At 35.7% G+C, this 16480-nt stretch overlaps 1 protein-coding gene, 1 long non-coding RNA gene and 1 other non-coding gene across 5 annotated transcripts in view; 1 reads left to right on the top strand and 2 right to left on the bottom strand.

Annotated features, from left to right (window-relative positions):
• Positions 1-16480, bottom strand: part of LOC105840631 (sestrin-3) — a 172601-nt gene that overhangs the window by 66149 nt on the left and 89972 nt on the right. The gene's annotated exons all lie outside the window — the stretch shown is intronic.
• On the top strand, positions 6763-14630 carry LOC118646814. Its single transcript, XR_004964241.1, has 2 exons — positions 6763-11946; positions 12082-14630. It is a non-coding gene; the product is annotated as an uncharacterized LOC118646814 (long non-coding RNA).
• Trnak-uuu lies at positions 12656-12728 on the bottom strand. The gene has a single exon. It is a non-coding gene; the product is annotated as a tRNA-Lys (tRNA).

Here is a 16480-nt window from a genome sequence, read left to right as displayed (position 1 = left end):
ATTCGATTGTGCGTTAGGACAAGATATTTCCAGCCAAATTTGGTGGAAATCGTATTGTGCATTTAAGCTTGAGGCACTCAAGAAAATACAAATTAATTTTTTAAATGTTTATAACAATTACGAAAATGCACGTCCTGTAGCGAATAATCGATCAGTCGATTGTACGTTACAAAAAGATATTTCCAGCCAAATTTGGAGAAAATCGTACTTTGCGTTTAGGCGTGATGCGCGGAAAAAGTTAGTTTAAAAAATTTATAACAATTGGTAAATTAAAGTCCTGTCGCAAATGATCGATTATGTATTATAATGACTAAACCCTATGCAAATTTTTCGAAGTTCGTTAGAAATCTCATAACCAGGGAATTTTTAACGTTTAATTGAATGGTGCCCCCTGGAAACGCCCATATGACGTTCGGCTCTGGCCGCTCGGCGTTTGGCTGCTAGCTTCAGCTACATATTTTTGCAAATGTCGCATTAAAAGAAGTACAAAATAAATATCCAGTGAGATATTAGCGGTATCTGTATCAAAAAAGCATTAACGTCGATAATTCAATGCGAATAGAGAAACCTCGCAAAAAAAAAAAATTCTAAAGCCCTCCCCTCCCCCCCCTCTCTCCACAGTAACAAAAATAAGAATATTTATGCACAAAGGAATCTGCGTAGGAATCCTCGTAAACACTTGCTGTCAGCATCTGCTGCTTATTTTTCACCACGAATTTGTGATGCTTCGCCTCTTACGTCATTGCTCATCGACAATGCTCTCCTCTTGATACATATGTACATATATACATGTATTTTGCACAAAACGCTCGCCATGTGTATCCATGTATACTCCATGGCAAGCGCGTTCTCTCCAGGGATTTTCCATTTATTCTCGCTAACGTTCGCGCAATATCGGACGCTGTTTAAACAACGTTTACCGTAATTATATTACACTAAATATCCTATAAAAGGTGCATTCGATGCACCTGACGGTGTTCTCCTCGTCGCGACGTATGAAATTATCTTCCCTGAATGAAAATGTCAAGCCGTTAAGCCAAGAATTCAATTCACGCGTATAATCACTTTAAATATTAATCGCCGATAATTCTATAGATTAAGTTTCGCGATTAACACGGTATAAATTTTAACGATGCTGCGCGATTGTTCCAAGATTCACGCGATAGAAGCGGTGTAATTCCGTATATAAATCGCCATCGCGATGTATACAACACGTGCGAAAAGTCATCGATTGTTTGCCGCGGCGAATCACGTTCCCCGAATGCACCGTGTGCATTCGAGTCGACCGTATCTCGATGCGATTGTACATACACGCTTATGTCTACTCGGCCGCAAAATTAACCCCCGCGTTCTGCCTCTTGTCCTCCTCTGCCGTACGTTATCCAGCGCGCTGGAAACCATCGCGCGCCGTCCTGCCTGCTCCGGGCGTGTCGTTGCCGATGATTTGCAGCAGTCGAACGCGAATCTCCCGAGAGCGAGCCGTCATTCCAAGCGCTCGAAGGCGTTCGCGATGATCGCAAGCTGCATCGGGAATATTGAGAACCGACGCGACAACGCCACGACATACAAATCTTACGTATCTTTGAATATATCAGCGATATCTCGCAGAGTGGCAAACATACGATAAATATATTTTTATCAATATTGATTGAATGCAAATAACTATTAAATAATCGCAAGATGTACACTAAACAATTTTTGTTATTGAGTAAACATATTTATTGTTGTTTTTTTGATTTTTAAAGAAATATTTCGTAAGCTTATAAAGATATTATTTTATACTGTTAGTACTTACTTAAATATAGAAAGTGATACTAAAAGAAATATATTTATTCAATGTAAAATTTTTTTTCAATGCAATCATTAAATAGTCTGTCTACAAAGGGTATTGTAAAAGAAATTAAGGAAATTTGTCCGACAAGACTTCATTGCACGTAAAAAAGTTGTTTTAATACAGCAGCTAGATCAAACAAACTCTCAATCTCTCGTTCTCCAAGAAAGAGAATAATAAATGCAATAAAAAATAAGGACTAATAAAATTGCTCCATATCCGAAAAAGATAAGACTTTTCCGAAATACCTCCGTTTTTCAACCATAAGACTGCAGAGAGAGATTTTCCGATGCTGCACATTTTCAATTTGAAGCTTCGCATTGGCATTGTCATTCGCAACGAGCGATAGAGGCACGAGATTGGACAAGCGTATACGATAGTCGAGAAGACTTTCATATTCGATCGGCGTATTTCGACAAGCGGAAAATATTTGTCACTCTTTTATATGTCCCTTGTATAGAACATAGTCCGTCGACTTCTGTTCTTTATTCTTTTTGCCGATTCTCCGATATTTCCACGTTCATGAGCTAGTAACATGATAAGACACAAGGCAAGTCTCGAAGAACTGTTATCGAGAAAAAGCCAGGAAATATTTCGCGAAATTCGCGATTTACAAATCAAGAATTAAAGTACGAGAAAACGTCAAAACTGCAGATCTAGAGAACGAAACTTATCACGTTGTAGTTCAGTTTCACAAACGGATTAGAATTAACGCTTCAGCTTAAAGTAATTCTACGTAGTTGCGATAAATCGCAAAAGACGGTAAATGCAAAAACGGCAGTTTGCAGACGTTACATATGGGTATTCGTTTCAGTCACTATGGAAATGAGCATACAGAATCAAGCGCGATCTCGAGCCATTGCGTTTCCCCGGAGAAATTTCGTCCCGGCGGAAATTTCTCCCTGCTGTGCGAGAGATACTGGGGAGAGATTGCCATAAGTTCTCGACACGGCGCGCGCGAAAGCAGGTGCCGTATATAGTATCGGAAAAATACTTTGCGCAAATATACACCGAGCAGTTCGGAAAATCTGGCGCGCGAATGTCCCTGACGTGTCGTCGATTTAAGTTGAGTGCCCACTCGAGAATTTTACTCTCGAGTGCAACTCCCGATAATGAGAATCTCCGATGGTGAAAAGTGAGAATCGTTTTTCAATCTATCATCGAACAGTTTCACTTGCGCGGCAGTGCGATTTGATTTTTGCTGAGAAAAATGAATAAACTTTAAATTGTTCCATGCACATAATACGGATTTCTTTCTTCTCTTCGAAATTCGAAAGAATTGATTTAACTTTATCAATTTAAAAATTAATTTTCAGATATGCATGAATTCATTCGCATACGATGAATAAATCGTAATTATCGCCGACAATCCGGATAAATCTAGACTTCGATATTCGGTTTCGTAATACAAGCGAACAGAAAAGCATCTTTCTCGTTTCAATATTCATGACGTTCACCAGCGCCTAGAGACACGATCGTGACTTTTACTTCGAATCAAAGAAATTGATCAAAGGAAATCATAAAATGTCACGACGTGTGAGAATAAAGTAGTGACGATAAAAATAATGCAAAAAGAAATAAATTTCCTATTGTAGATGGATCATATATTATTATATATTAATAATGACACTATTATTGAGTCACATTCGTGTTTTATCATAACATGATATATCAATATTATAATTTAATATACATATAATAATATTATATTGAACTACAATATATTATTGAGATTTATTGAATGAGTAAATGGATTAACAGCGAATATGTCAAATTTATCCAGATAATATAAAAAGAGAAAGATTAAACATATATAATTGATAATGCAAATTAATCGAATAAAATTTAATTATTTTTAAATTAAGATACATACTCAAGTCGATGTAATCAGTGCAGTTAGATTCAGGCTGTTGATTTATGTACTTGGCATCTTAACTTGAAGTATATATTTATGCGAACATATCGGGAGATCCTATGCCAAGCGATGCATAAGTCAAGAGCGGACGATCTGTGTTAGATCACCTCTGAACTAACTATAAGACAAATGGCAGTAGTAAAGTCTCGCAGTGGTGTTTCTGAGTAATCGTAATATATAGTTCTGGTTCTGTAACAAGTGTACTTGATGTGTTTAGGATTGAAATTCCTTAGTATTGATATCGAGATATAATTATCACAAAACTAACAACTGCAAACAAATATAGCGTTTAAATATCGATAAAGACATTTTTCTAACTTGCAACGATAAATTTTGGTTAATTCGTTTACTTCCTTAATTATTTAACGCCTTTATAATTAGGGCTAATATAGTGTGTCTATCGCTTCAGGAGCATTTCAATGTCGGATGACGCAAGAGTTTTTGAAAATATAGTTCCAAATGAAACGAGGTTGCTGGCACTTGACCTATAAAAATGCGATTCCGATCTAGGTTACCAAGTATGATGAAAGAAAATGCGGTCTGCCAGAGGCACATGTATGTAAATCGCCCAAGTACTTTCATAGTTCGTTTGAATACGACGTCCTTGTCGATGCACTCAAAGCGTAACGGTACGGTCGTTGCAGTTACATCGCGAAATTACATAAAATGAAAATTTGGCTGTCCTCAGATCGACCTCGGTACAATAAAAGGGAAAAGAAATAGCAACGAGCGTGCACATACACCGTGTGAAAGCAAGTAGAATATCCAGAAAGCAAAATCTTACAAAAGAGAAAGGTTTCTTTACATATGGGGAAAGGAGAAATGAAAAACCCGTACAACGAAATAATTGCAGATACAAATAGTAACACAGAAATGTGAACAGAAGGAGCGTGGTATATAAACATCAAAATGAGATAAAAAGAAGAAAGGAAAGAAGAAATTTATCGTGAAAAAATTCGTTTCTCTTAAACAGATAAAATTACACACCAGATGCATTAAAAGATATAACGAGTTATAAAAATAATATTACGGGAATAAAAACAGAAACAAATATGCTGCACGATTAAAAAACTAAACATAAAGAGAACTCGAGAGCTCTTTACGAAACAAAAGGGGAAAAAACAAAGAGAAGCGGAAAAAAGAAACATGCCTAGAAGAAAAGGAGAGAAGCAAACTCTTAAGATGTCGAAAAAGAGAGAAACAATGACGTAACATTGAAAGAGAATATGTAATGGCGTAAGGGGAAGAGAGGAGAAATATAGACGAACGTGTAGACTAAAGCGGAGGCTAGAACGGAATCTAAAAGCGAGGAGAGGGATTCGTATGACTGCTGGCACCAGGCAGTCTACTACGGCAGTCAACTCGGTATTCCCTCGAGCAATGCCAGGCCTCTGCCAGAGAGCCCAAGCTTATGGCTCGATACTTGACTTGCACTCGCGCGAGTATTACATGCGTGCGTACGTGTACGCGTTCTCGACGCGAATCGCGCGAATCGAAATGACGAGTGTGCGTGAATACTTGGAAGGGTACTTCGCACGAACCTCCGATAGCAGATTTAGCGATAGAGAGACTGAGCGATCGTAGCCTTAGGGCTGCAACTACCGAGATAATTCCGCCCACTAATCGTTTCTTGAAACTTGTAGATATGAACAAGTAGTCGTAATAACTGCAAGCCTAATTAGAATTAAATGTATAAAAATTAATTTTGCTCTCTGCTCTGCTAAGTAAAAAATTATACATCGTTACTAAGTTAAGACATAATTACATTTTAATAATTTCAATACTTTTGAGAATAGAAGAGATTGAATTCTGTTACATTTAGAGCCTGAAATACGTCACTAACTGATTTGCCAGAAACTGCTCTGATGTCAGGATGTCACTACATTTGTATAACGAAATCCCTTATAATTTATACATCAATGTTTATTCAGATTTAATTTGAAAATTAATAAATTGCCAAACAATATGAGATTCTAATTAAATTTTCTCATTATTAATTTAATCATAATTTATAATATTCAATATTTGCATTATGTATTTAGATCACAAATTATTTAATATAATAATATATATACAATAATGTCATAGAACTCGAATAATCGCATTTAATTCGTCATTCTAAAGTTGCATTATTAAAAAAAATTTTTTGCTATATATAAAAGCATTTTTAGATCCAATAAATTAAAGATTTCTTTTCAACAATTTTTCAATATTATCGCCAAGTTTGTTTAGTGCACATACATAAAACATATAAAGCCTCAAATTTTACTTTCATATTTCATAAAATGCACGTTTGCAATACTGTATTCGTATATATTCATATATTCATATTCATATACATATAGTAATAATATTTAAAATCTCTCATTTATTCCATAATTTATTTTGCTAGAAATAAAATAAATATTTAGTATAATGCATAAATACGAGACATATAATGTAAGTGATATCTATTAATAGAAATATATGTATATATAAATTTAATAACAATTTAATACTAATTAATCTATAGCTTACTCCTCTTTTTTTATTGTTTTCACAAAGATCGCAAATTAAAATCTAATTATTAGATACAAAGAATAGTTAGTGACATAAAAAAATAAAATATATCTGCGATAATCGCGTAAAATTACGCCGGTAATTGCATCAGTTACGCAAAATAGAAAAAAAAAAGAAATCACTAATTGTCTTCTCTGAATTAGCATCGACGAATTAACATTATTTCAACGGAAAACGATATCGTTTCACGAAGCGCGTCGGTGAGTCACGACCATGTTGCATCATCGCTAGAATTATCGTTGTTCTCGACCATTTATCAATATCGTTATGCGCGATAGAAACAAAACACATTTCGCAAGTGGCATTTCGCATCATTTGGCCTGTTCTTTTTAGCTGCACTGATACACTAATGCAATAAGTTAAAGTAAGACAAATATATTTTTTCTCATTCTAACTTGTTGCACCAGTGCAGCAGTGCAACTAAAAAGAACAGGCCTATTAACTGTACGATGCTAACGTTTATTTTAAATAAGAAAGAAATTGTGCAATATAAAATTACACGCAAATTAAACGTTTGTTAAAACATAAAAAGAGTAAATTTACGTCACGAGATATAATTGTTTCGCTAATTTCTAAATAAACAGGAAAATATGTGCCGATTTATAAATCCAGACGCACATAATATTTTAACAGAGAGTCCTAAGAATGAGAATAGAGGAGAGGAGGAAATAAAGAGACGAGGGAAGAGGAAAAACGCTTTACCCTCCGAACGGTCGTTAGCGAAGGAACGCGCGCGGCCGTCGAGGGAATCGCGGAATTAAATAGAAATAGTTTCTTTCGCTCGTCCAGAACGGGAGTAGTTAACGTTTTACGCGCGACGACTTTGGTTCTCGCCACGGGTCATAAAATCCCCTCTTCCCCTCTCCCTTCCACGGATCCCCAGCGGAGGGGGAATGCAGGTGTCGCCGGAAGCTGTTTTACGACCCGGCAGGAAAACGTAAATCGGGATACGACCTTCGTTACGGATCTGAGAAAACGGAATGTTGGAAGGACCGTTTCGGGGATCGAACGGCTATCACGCATCCTGCAGTCGTTTCAAACTCAGCTCTCGTCCTCGACGCAACAAAGTCGCGCGGACGGGCAACAAAAGAAATAGCAATGAATTGTCAGATTGGACCCTCAATTCCGCCTGACTCGTTCGATTCTTTTTCACCGTAAAGCCTTTCACACCGTAGCTCCTTAACACTCCGTCATTCTCCTCTCTCTCTCTCTTGCGTAATGCATTTGCGAAATAAATTATAAGATGTATCTCGTCGCAGGGATGATAAAACCAATGGAGAGACAATGGAATTGAAAAATCCGATTGTGCTTGACGAAATCCAAGGACGCTCTCTCCCATGACGGGAAGTCCGACGCGTCGATACCGTTTTCCGTTTTACGACCGCAACGTCGCCGTTGATCCGAGCGCGCCCGCTGTTCCTGTTGCTGTTTCATCGCTGCCCGACACGGTCGGTGCATCGAGGCATCGAATGCGAGAACACGCAGCGCGGAGCCACTGAATGCGTCCAATCGCCGGGAGTGTCTTCTGGGAATCACTCGGGATGCATTTAAATGCCCGCACGCTCGCGAATAAACAGGCACGTCCATTGAATACTGATCGCCGGCCGATATGATACCCACGCTCGTACACCCGTGATCCTCACCGACGCTATATATGTATTAAACAATACATACCAGGCATTTTCGCGGTTTACCTTTAATTAAGCGAGTTGTTTATTCACACGATCACGGAGTGCCACTTGAGAATCCGCGGGGATCTATTAGATTGCGAAGTTGCACGTTTCTCGTACGCTTCCGCGAAAAAAATACATCATCGTGAAAACGAATCGAATTAATGCGATAATATTGCAAAAGACTTAAAGCGTTATTAGATAATATCGGCTTATAAGCTCAAAGAACTAATTGATATTAATTCACAGAATTCTTTTATATCGCCGGCGGCGGGGCTCATTCTAATTCACGATTCGCGAGACTCAATATTATTTTTCTTTTTTATTTCCGGTGAGCTCGCAGGCTTCGATGCAAAAGAGACGCGCGAGATGAGAGAATCTCTATGTTTATATTCGTGACGATGAAAAGAAGGAGTCAGGTTCATTTTCCCGTATTCAGTATAGTATTGGAATTTTTCTTTTGTGCTCAACTAGCCGGCAGCCGTACCGGTCATTTGCTGTCCGTGCGTCGGAAAATCAAAATTACACTCGTTTCAGTCGTTGCTTTTCAATACGCGCTATTCAGGACTTTAATCCGCCACCGTAAATTCAATGCCTCCACGATAGCGCCGAACTGTTTTTCTCCTTTTCCGTCGCGACTACATAAATGTCGGAATAGACGCTAGAACCCGCCGTCGACACACATATATCAAGTGCGTACGCGGACATTCTTTCTCGGCGACGTCCATTTAAAATGGGCTCGATATTGCCCGGTCGGGCAACTTCTTGCTGGATACCATAATTAACGAGTATCAGAGAGCGCATCGGTGTAACGGTAAAGGATTTAAGATCGCGGACGATCGTTAGCTCTCCTCTCCTCTCTCTCTCTCTCTCTCTCTCTCTCTCTCTCTCTCTCTCTTCCTGCGAATGTAATCGAAATACGGAAGAGTTTAGCGACGTCGCGGAGAATGAAGAGAAGCACGCTGATTCGCGATTGGCGAACCGATACGTCAGCCAACCGAAAGGCTACAATAGGAAATGATTGAGCAGCGCGATCTCAAGGATAACGTTCCGTAGCAGATCTTTGCCAAGGACAATTACCTTAACATAATTGTGGCATAATTGACGTACTCATGACTGATCTCATCGGTAACAAAAATGCTTCAAAGAAACGAGTCTCTTTTGCATAAACATCACGCCACTTCTCTCTCTAAACGGAGTAGGTTTTTTCCGAACATAATAAGATGTTATTTTCATTAAATGAAGTCCTATGTTTAGAATATACGATGAATAAAAGATTAGAATGACTTAAATTGATTGGTAAAAATGATTTATTAAGAATCACGTGTATACATATATAATATATGTATATTTAAATTTCGTTAAAAAAGTATATTTCTTTTAACGATGAAAAACATCTTCAACTATTTTCTTTTGCAAATGTAATTTTTTATGTTTTTAGTTGTGGAGTTTTAGTTCATATGAGAGATGATGGAGAGAGAGATTTTATATAACAAATCTTTTTAATGTCTAGAAACAATGTGGAATTATTCATTCGTCAAATAAAGCAAATAAGCTCCAATACACTCATTTCAATGTACGCGCAACGTAAGCGCAGGGGAGCGATACGGTATCTTTTACGTAAACCGACTTCGGGAAGACGTTAATTCTCGCGGTCGGTGGAATCGAGGGAAATAGAGAAACGCGTGTAGGAAAAACACCGGCAAAGAGAAAATAAACCAGTTCTAGTTTAATTCAACCGCCGCCGCGACGCCACATGGAGTCACGCGGTGCAGTTTGTGTATCAGAGGGGAAGGAAAACGAGTTCACGGGAATCTCAGCTCGACAAACGGACAGAGATATGGATGGCGAGACATGTGCACAGCATTTTCTAAGAGAGATAAAAAGCCGTCGGGCAAGGGTGAGAGTGAGGGTGAGTGGCAACGGAAAAAAAAACGTACGAGTATAAGTAACGATAGAGAGGCGGTGTATTAAACAAAGAAATTAAAAGCATATAGTCCGCGTACGTGACGGAAACGAAATTTTTTCTGCGCGCGCGGCCTTATTTGTAGTGGAATAAACTTATCGCGTGAAAGAATGGTTTTGTTCCTTTATTCTCTTTCCGATACGGCCCGCAATACTACCCGATAGTTTCCGTAAATTTGTATTTCTGTTTTTTAAACATGAATCTCGTAGCTCGAAAAAAGGTAGAATTACAATAATTAATAAAATTAGCAAGCAAGAGAAAAATGCAGCATATCTTTTAGAACAAATTCCCAATTCACATTATGTGCACATTTATTCTGTAAATCCGTTAATCCGTCGAAAAAAAGAAAAAATGCTATTTTATGTTTAACTAAAAATGCTCACTGTAGGTATCAGAGATCTGCTCGAGAACTAGAGAATACGATACTAGATAGAAACATCATGTATCCGCCATTCACAAACCAATCTTGTTCAAATTTGCATTCAGGTCGTGTCGTCTGCAACATTCGATTAGTACTTGTGCAGCGGCAATGCAAATGCGAAATCTACTTGATAATTAATTAACACATACAGCAAGGAACTTAATATACAGTTGTGGCCACTAGCAGAAAAATCAAATTGACAATGTTAGTGACGCGGTTTGGCTGTAACAATTAATTAGCGTTTCACGTTTTTGACAGCGATAACGGGATGACGTAAATCGAGTACCATCGTAGATTCAATTAGCTTCGTTTCGATAATGACTCCATAAATATCGCTAATGTCGCCTAATGTGCGATTTCGTATTAAAGCGTCAGGCACCTGCCGGCAGGAAACGTTTACGTGAGTCTTGAATGAGTCCTTAATTGCACACTCACCATGTATTTATCCGGCTCTTTCTCTCAATCTCGAAATATCAAAGTGTACGCGGTGTAGCATCCGCGTGTATGTGCGTTAATGCGCGCTTCTATCGGAGTGCTCTCGCGATCTGCATACGGAACTTTACACCTGAACGTTAGGGTAGGAAAATGATGCGTACGTGTGCGTTTAATTTACATATGTGTAGATTCCATTCACGTGCAATGTATTCGTATATACGAGCATTCTGCGCAAGAGGACTACTGTCGCGAGACAAAAATTTCGTAAAAAAAAGTCTACGCAATTTCTCTCTTAGCCATTAACTTCATCTGAAAGGAGTACACCGATTGTGCGGGGTGCTCTTTTTATTTTCTGGAGAAATCGGCAAAACACGCGACGTTTATATTTCCTTGTATTAAAATAAATAAAATGATCCGAGTGAAATTCAAGTGGATCTCTCAGTATGATCTTACAGGATAAAATCTTTAAAGACGGCATTTAATGGCATTTAAAATAAATTCCTTAAATTTAGTTTACCTTAAAGTGCTATTCGTATTCTTCCGATTTAATACTATTCTGAGTAAAAATTCATTTACATAATTAAAAATTTCTTTTGCACTTTAAAAGATGTTTGACAATTTTTTACTTTATATGTTATAAGTGTTAAAATTTCTGAAGAAACACTGTTTTAATGTAAAAAAGGCTTGTTAAATATTATTTTTAACTATCGAAATTTTAATGATAAAAACAATACTAAACTTAAATTAGCACAAAAATTCACCCACACGATAGAGCTCTAGGGATAGTATAAATTCCTTCATTATTAACAATTTCATCTAGCTCGAGAGTAAATTTTTAAATTATCTTGTCCAGATATAAAGGTGGGAGCTTCTGAAGAGACATATGCGGGCTAATTAGATGCCGCTCCTAAAAAAGAACCACACGCACGTCCAACGACGTGACATTAATCGAATCATAGCCGACCATAATTCGATAGTAAAACAAAAAAGACACGCTAACAAAGAGGCGGCTATTAGTATGCGTCAGAAAGTGCAATCTCTACAAAATAATTACGTCGCATAAATCATCGACACAATGACTTTTTCGCTACATCGTCGTCCATCGCTCCTCAAACGATGGAAATTCATGGCGAAAAGAATCGCTGCTTAGTAAATTACATTTTTATGCCATACATTTTATATTCGCGTTTTATTAACCTAAGAAGTTTCGATAGCCATATGAAATATATTTTAATTTTCAAGTTGTCGAGTTTTTATCGTTGTTTAAAATAGTAATATTTGCAGAATAAATATCTGAAATATACTTGAGATATGAACTATTTGCGTATCGATGTTACGAGATCCGCAAACTTATGCGACTATAAAAACGAGATAAAGTCAAATAATACTTCAAGTTCAACGATAAAATGTTATTTACCTAGGATCAAGCGGTTATTTTTCCTATCCTCGAAAGATCTTGCTGATATTTATGGCAAACTGCAAAATTTCATCCTCCGTTCCACTCTTGCAGCAAAATTTCGATCCTATGTTACGGAGCGGCGTCAATAATCGGTACAGTCTGGATAACAGACTGGAAGGCGGTGTGCAAGCACATCCCATATTACGGCAGCAAATATGAAAGAGAGGTTTCGCAGAGATAATGGAACGATCCGGAAGAGTGAAACGGCGTAAACGACCGAATCATGGCAACAGACTCACGAAATCTCTTTTTGAGATCGTCGCTGGAATTTATCGAGCTCTTTATTAAAGAACGTAAACTTTCGCGCCAAATAAAAAAAAAATTATGCGAATTTGTATCCAACAAAATAAAAATTCACTTTTAACCTAATCCGAGCGTATTTAATCACGAAAAAAAAAACGCCCGAACAGGGACTCGAACCCTGGACCCTCAGATTAAAAGTCTGATGCTCTACCGACTGAGCTATCCGGGCACCGATATACAAGTCCCTTCTAAACTTTCTGGTAATGAATCTACCAAAATTACTTTTTATTCACGTAGGTTTCAGCAGTCCGGAAAAACAACATATTCGACTAAAATTAAAAAAAGATAAACAAGATAGACTAAAAATAAATATTTAATTGTACATGTATTTTTAGGATATTCATAAATTCGTAAATTATAATACTACAAGACAAAACTCGAAAAATTAAGTAAAATAGTTATTTATAAATTTTTATTTTAAAGAAGTACTTTTACAACCGGATCTATACCTCAAAAATTACTTGAAATTTTTTACTTAAAAAATTATTTGAAATAAAAATATTTATAAGCCATTTTATTTAATTTTTCAAGAATCTTCGTTATAATGTTGTGACTTGCAAATATCAGAACGCTTTATTAATAAATTAATAAAAAATGTATTTCTTTATATTTTCCGGCCTTCCTAATATTTATTAAAATATAATTTCAATTCTATTATCTTCAATTTTATTAACTTTGATATGTATTATATTCTATTAAAATGCTAATAAATATTAATTGATAGCCTATTATGTGATTAAGCGTATTATCACTGCAATTCCTTGATTTATATTAATATCTTGGAGTTAGAGTAATTAGCCATTCCGTAGCTGCGAGTAGAAGATAACGTTACACATTCCACATTTGAGAAAATGGTATTTGAGACACAAACACGAGCTGTTGTAAATTACAAGCAACAGTAGAAGTTAATTGATCTCTTGAATTATTCCGAAGAAGTCTGGCATTTGAATTCAATTTTTCAGATTCAAATGCATTAACTATGCATTAATTATGCGGATATAAATTAATTTTACAAAGAAAGAGTGTTAAGCAGGTGTACTTCATATGCATAAGCATTTTACTGGGTGCTACCAAAATAAAATTATTCACAATTCACCATGTAAAGATTAAAGTCAAATCTAGAATTAATTGAAATATAAAATATCATAAATCTAGATATGAATTTATCACCAGAACTTTGTGTATGTCTCAAATTATTCGTAATATTAAAAAAGGTTATTCCTTCTGACGTCACTATTTTTCGTTTTTAAAGCTGAGGATGATATATGGCGGCGATGATATGTAGCTATAGAGCAATTTGCGAATACAAATCAAGGTCATTTAGAAAAAAAAACGCATTTATAACGCTGTTCCGTGAATCACTTGTAAACATGCCGTCACGTATCGAAGTCCGGTAGCCAAATGTGCAACAAAATTGTTAATTCATATCATCGGATTTTATCTTTGGTGAGATACTCGACAAATCTTTTTTTTTATAATTACGTGATAAAATATTAAGCAAATATGTAATTTTACGTCATCTATCCGCATGTTGTAATTTTAATACATTTTTTTGAGAAAAGATTATTATAAATACATAAATATTCTTAAATGTTGTCATATTGTTTATTATTATTTGTTGCAGTGTAGATTATCGAGACGCAGTATTGATTCACGGCCTTGACACGAAACATTCGCGATGACACCGGGAGTCAAGTCATTGATTATCACCGACTAATTAAATACATACAATTTCGCGTTCACTGCACAGGAATTTTTTTCGACGCGATTTAATAGAACGTATCATACAAAAGAAATTCTTGTACCTACCGCAATGTCTTATCAGCGGTCTTTCTTTCACTGTGCTCTATAATACGTCCACAGTTCTCGATAATTAACGACCAATCATTGGCGATGATTTATGATGGAGACAAAGTTTTTTATGCAAACAGGCGATCGATTCGAAGTCTAAATATTCTAATAATAAAGTCGTTAAAACTGTCTGTACTTTCTTCTCTGTGACACTAGTGATAACCCGACGTGAATATTTAAGAAAAGCTATCATTAAAAGATAAAGGCATTAGTGACTAAATAAAAAAAAAATGTGACTAAGATTTTTCTTATCTCATTCTTTCAGCTACTTATGCTCTGAGTAAGTAATATATAACTTATGCATTGTGCTATAGCTTACTCCTAGTATTTTTTTCAAAACAATATTTCTGGTAACACCTTTGTTAATAAATAATGCGTAGCCCAATTATTCGGAATAATATATTATTATAAAAATATATTATATTTTGTTATTATCTTATTAAGAAAATATTTACTTATCGACAATTACTTTTAATCCTTTGCAATACTACCGATTTATGGATCTGCCATAATACGTTGCATTAGCTTGTTGCATAATTCATTAAGAGTTCGAAAACGCCTGACCTTATTATTTTATCGAATTGTGACACGGCTAAAATTGATAGACTATAAGATATTTGAACCGAATAAAGTCTATTTAATTTATTTTTTAAAAACTCTGTTTATTATATTGAGACAAACTAAGTGAAAATAAAATTTAGGCATAAAGCGCCTAAGCTCTTTCTAGAGGACCGGCATTTTTCATAGAATTAATTTTTTTACAAAAATTTTATACATATATATAACATATATATTACGTGGAATTATCAGATTTGTTCAAAGTCTCAAAAGCAACTTTGCCGGTTCTCTAAAGGGGTCAAATGATAAATTCAAAAGTGAGTCTTAACTTCATTTTGAGAATCTCTACAAAACTTTTCAGATAATAAAAATTTTATAATTCATATTAAATCAATCAGATGAAATTAAAGATACTTGATCTTCGCTCATTTGCGAGAAATAGTTCGGATGGGTTAAGACATTGTGAGTAAACCATAAGGGCTCTCGCGATGCAGGGTCGTTGTCCAAAGCCAACATCGGAGTTTCCCAACGTAATCTGGCACGGTTCCAGTGACTTCCCGATGTGTCAACTTTTCAATATTAGAAGTTACGATGCACGACAATAGATGCCTTGTTCAAGATAATTTCCTGGCTCTCCCGAACAGCTGCAACGATAACTAACGATCGAATTGATCGAGTATGATGGACACAGTGATGTTTTATAATCTCTTTATCACAGCAAATATTATAACTAAATATGCGTATATATATACATCTTGGAACAAAAAGCTTAACTTTTTATTTATTATTTTATTTTATGTTAGATAAAAAGACATTTTTAGATTGCAAAAATATTTTTTATATTGCTTAAAATAGATATTTTTATATTAATTATACTTATAGCATTATAAATAATTAAAAGATTTTTAAATATAAAAAATACTGAAAAATAGCATTTAAATAGAGGAGTACATTTTGTGAATTAAGTAATCCAATTTTTCCACTCACGTTATGTTATGTAATAGTATGTGACAACACGTCGAAATATTTCAATGATATCAATGTATCAATGAAGCATAACATGATGAAATAATTTTTGGATTTACCAATTACAAATATCGTCGCACGCAATGCTACATCAAATTCGCGTCATTTTAACGATTGCGAATCATGGAATTGTACACGAGCGATAAATCCAAGTAAAATCGAATAAAAACACTTGGATAATGATTACCCGGATACAACGACGACAAGGTACTTCGGCTACGTGACGTGCAAAATTGTAACTGAAAAATTAATTTGTTTCATTCCAAGCGTCTAAACATTTCTTGACCAATGCTTGAGTTGCAGTTAAATTTTTAATTGAAAAACTATGATGAAATTTTTTCATACTTATCATCATAATAAAGTTAACAAATTAAATAAACAGATAGATTGACATTTATATAGCTTGTTTATTAAGTTCAGAGTCTTCGAATTATGAAATTGATAACTTTGCGCGGACAGAGAATATAATCCTCCTGTTTCTTCGAT

Source organism: Monomorium pharaonis, chromosome 8 (genome assembly GCF_013373865.1).
Source record: "Monomorium pharaonis isolate MP-MQ-018 chromosome 8, ASM1337386v2, whole genome shotgun sequence".
NCBI classification, from domain to species: domain Eukaryota; kingdom Metazoa; phylum Arthropoda; class Insecta; order Hymenoptera; family Formicidae; genus Monomorium; species Monomorium pharaonis.
Note: the sequence above shows the minus strand (reverse complement) of the source record. Positions and strands in the feature narration are given on the sequence as shown.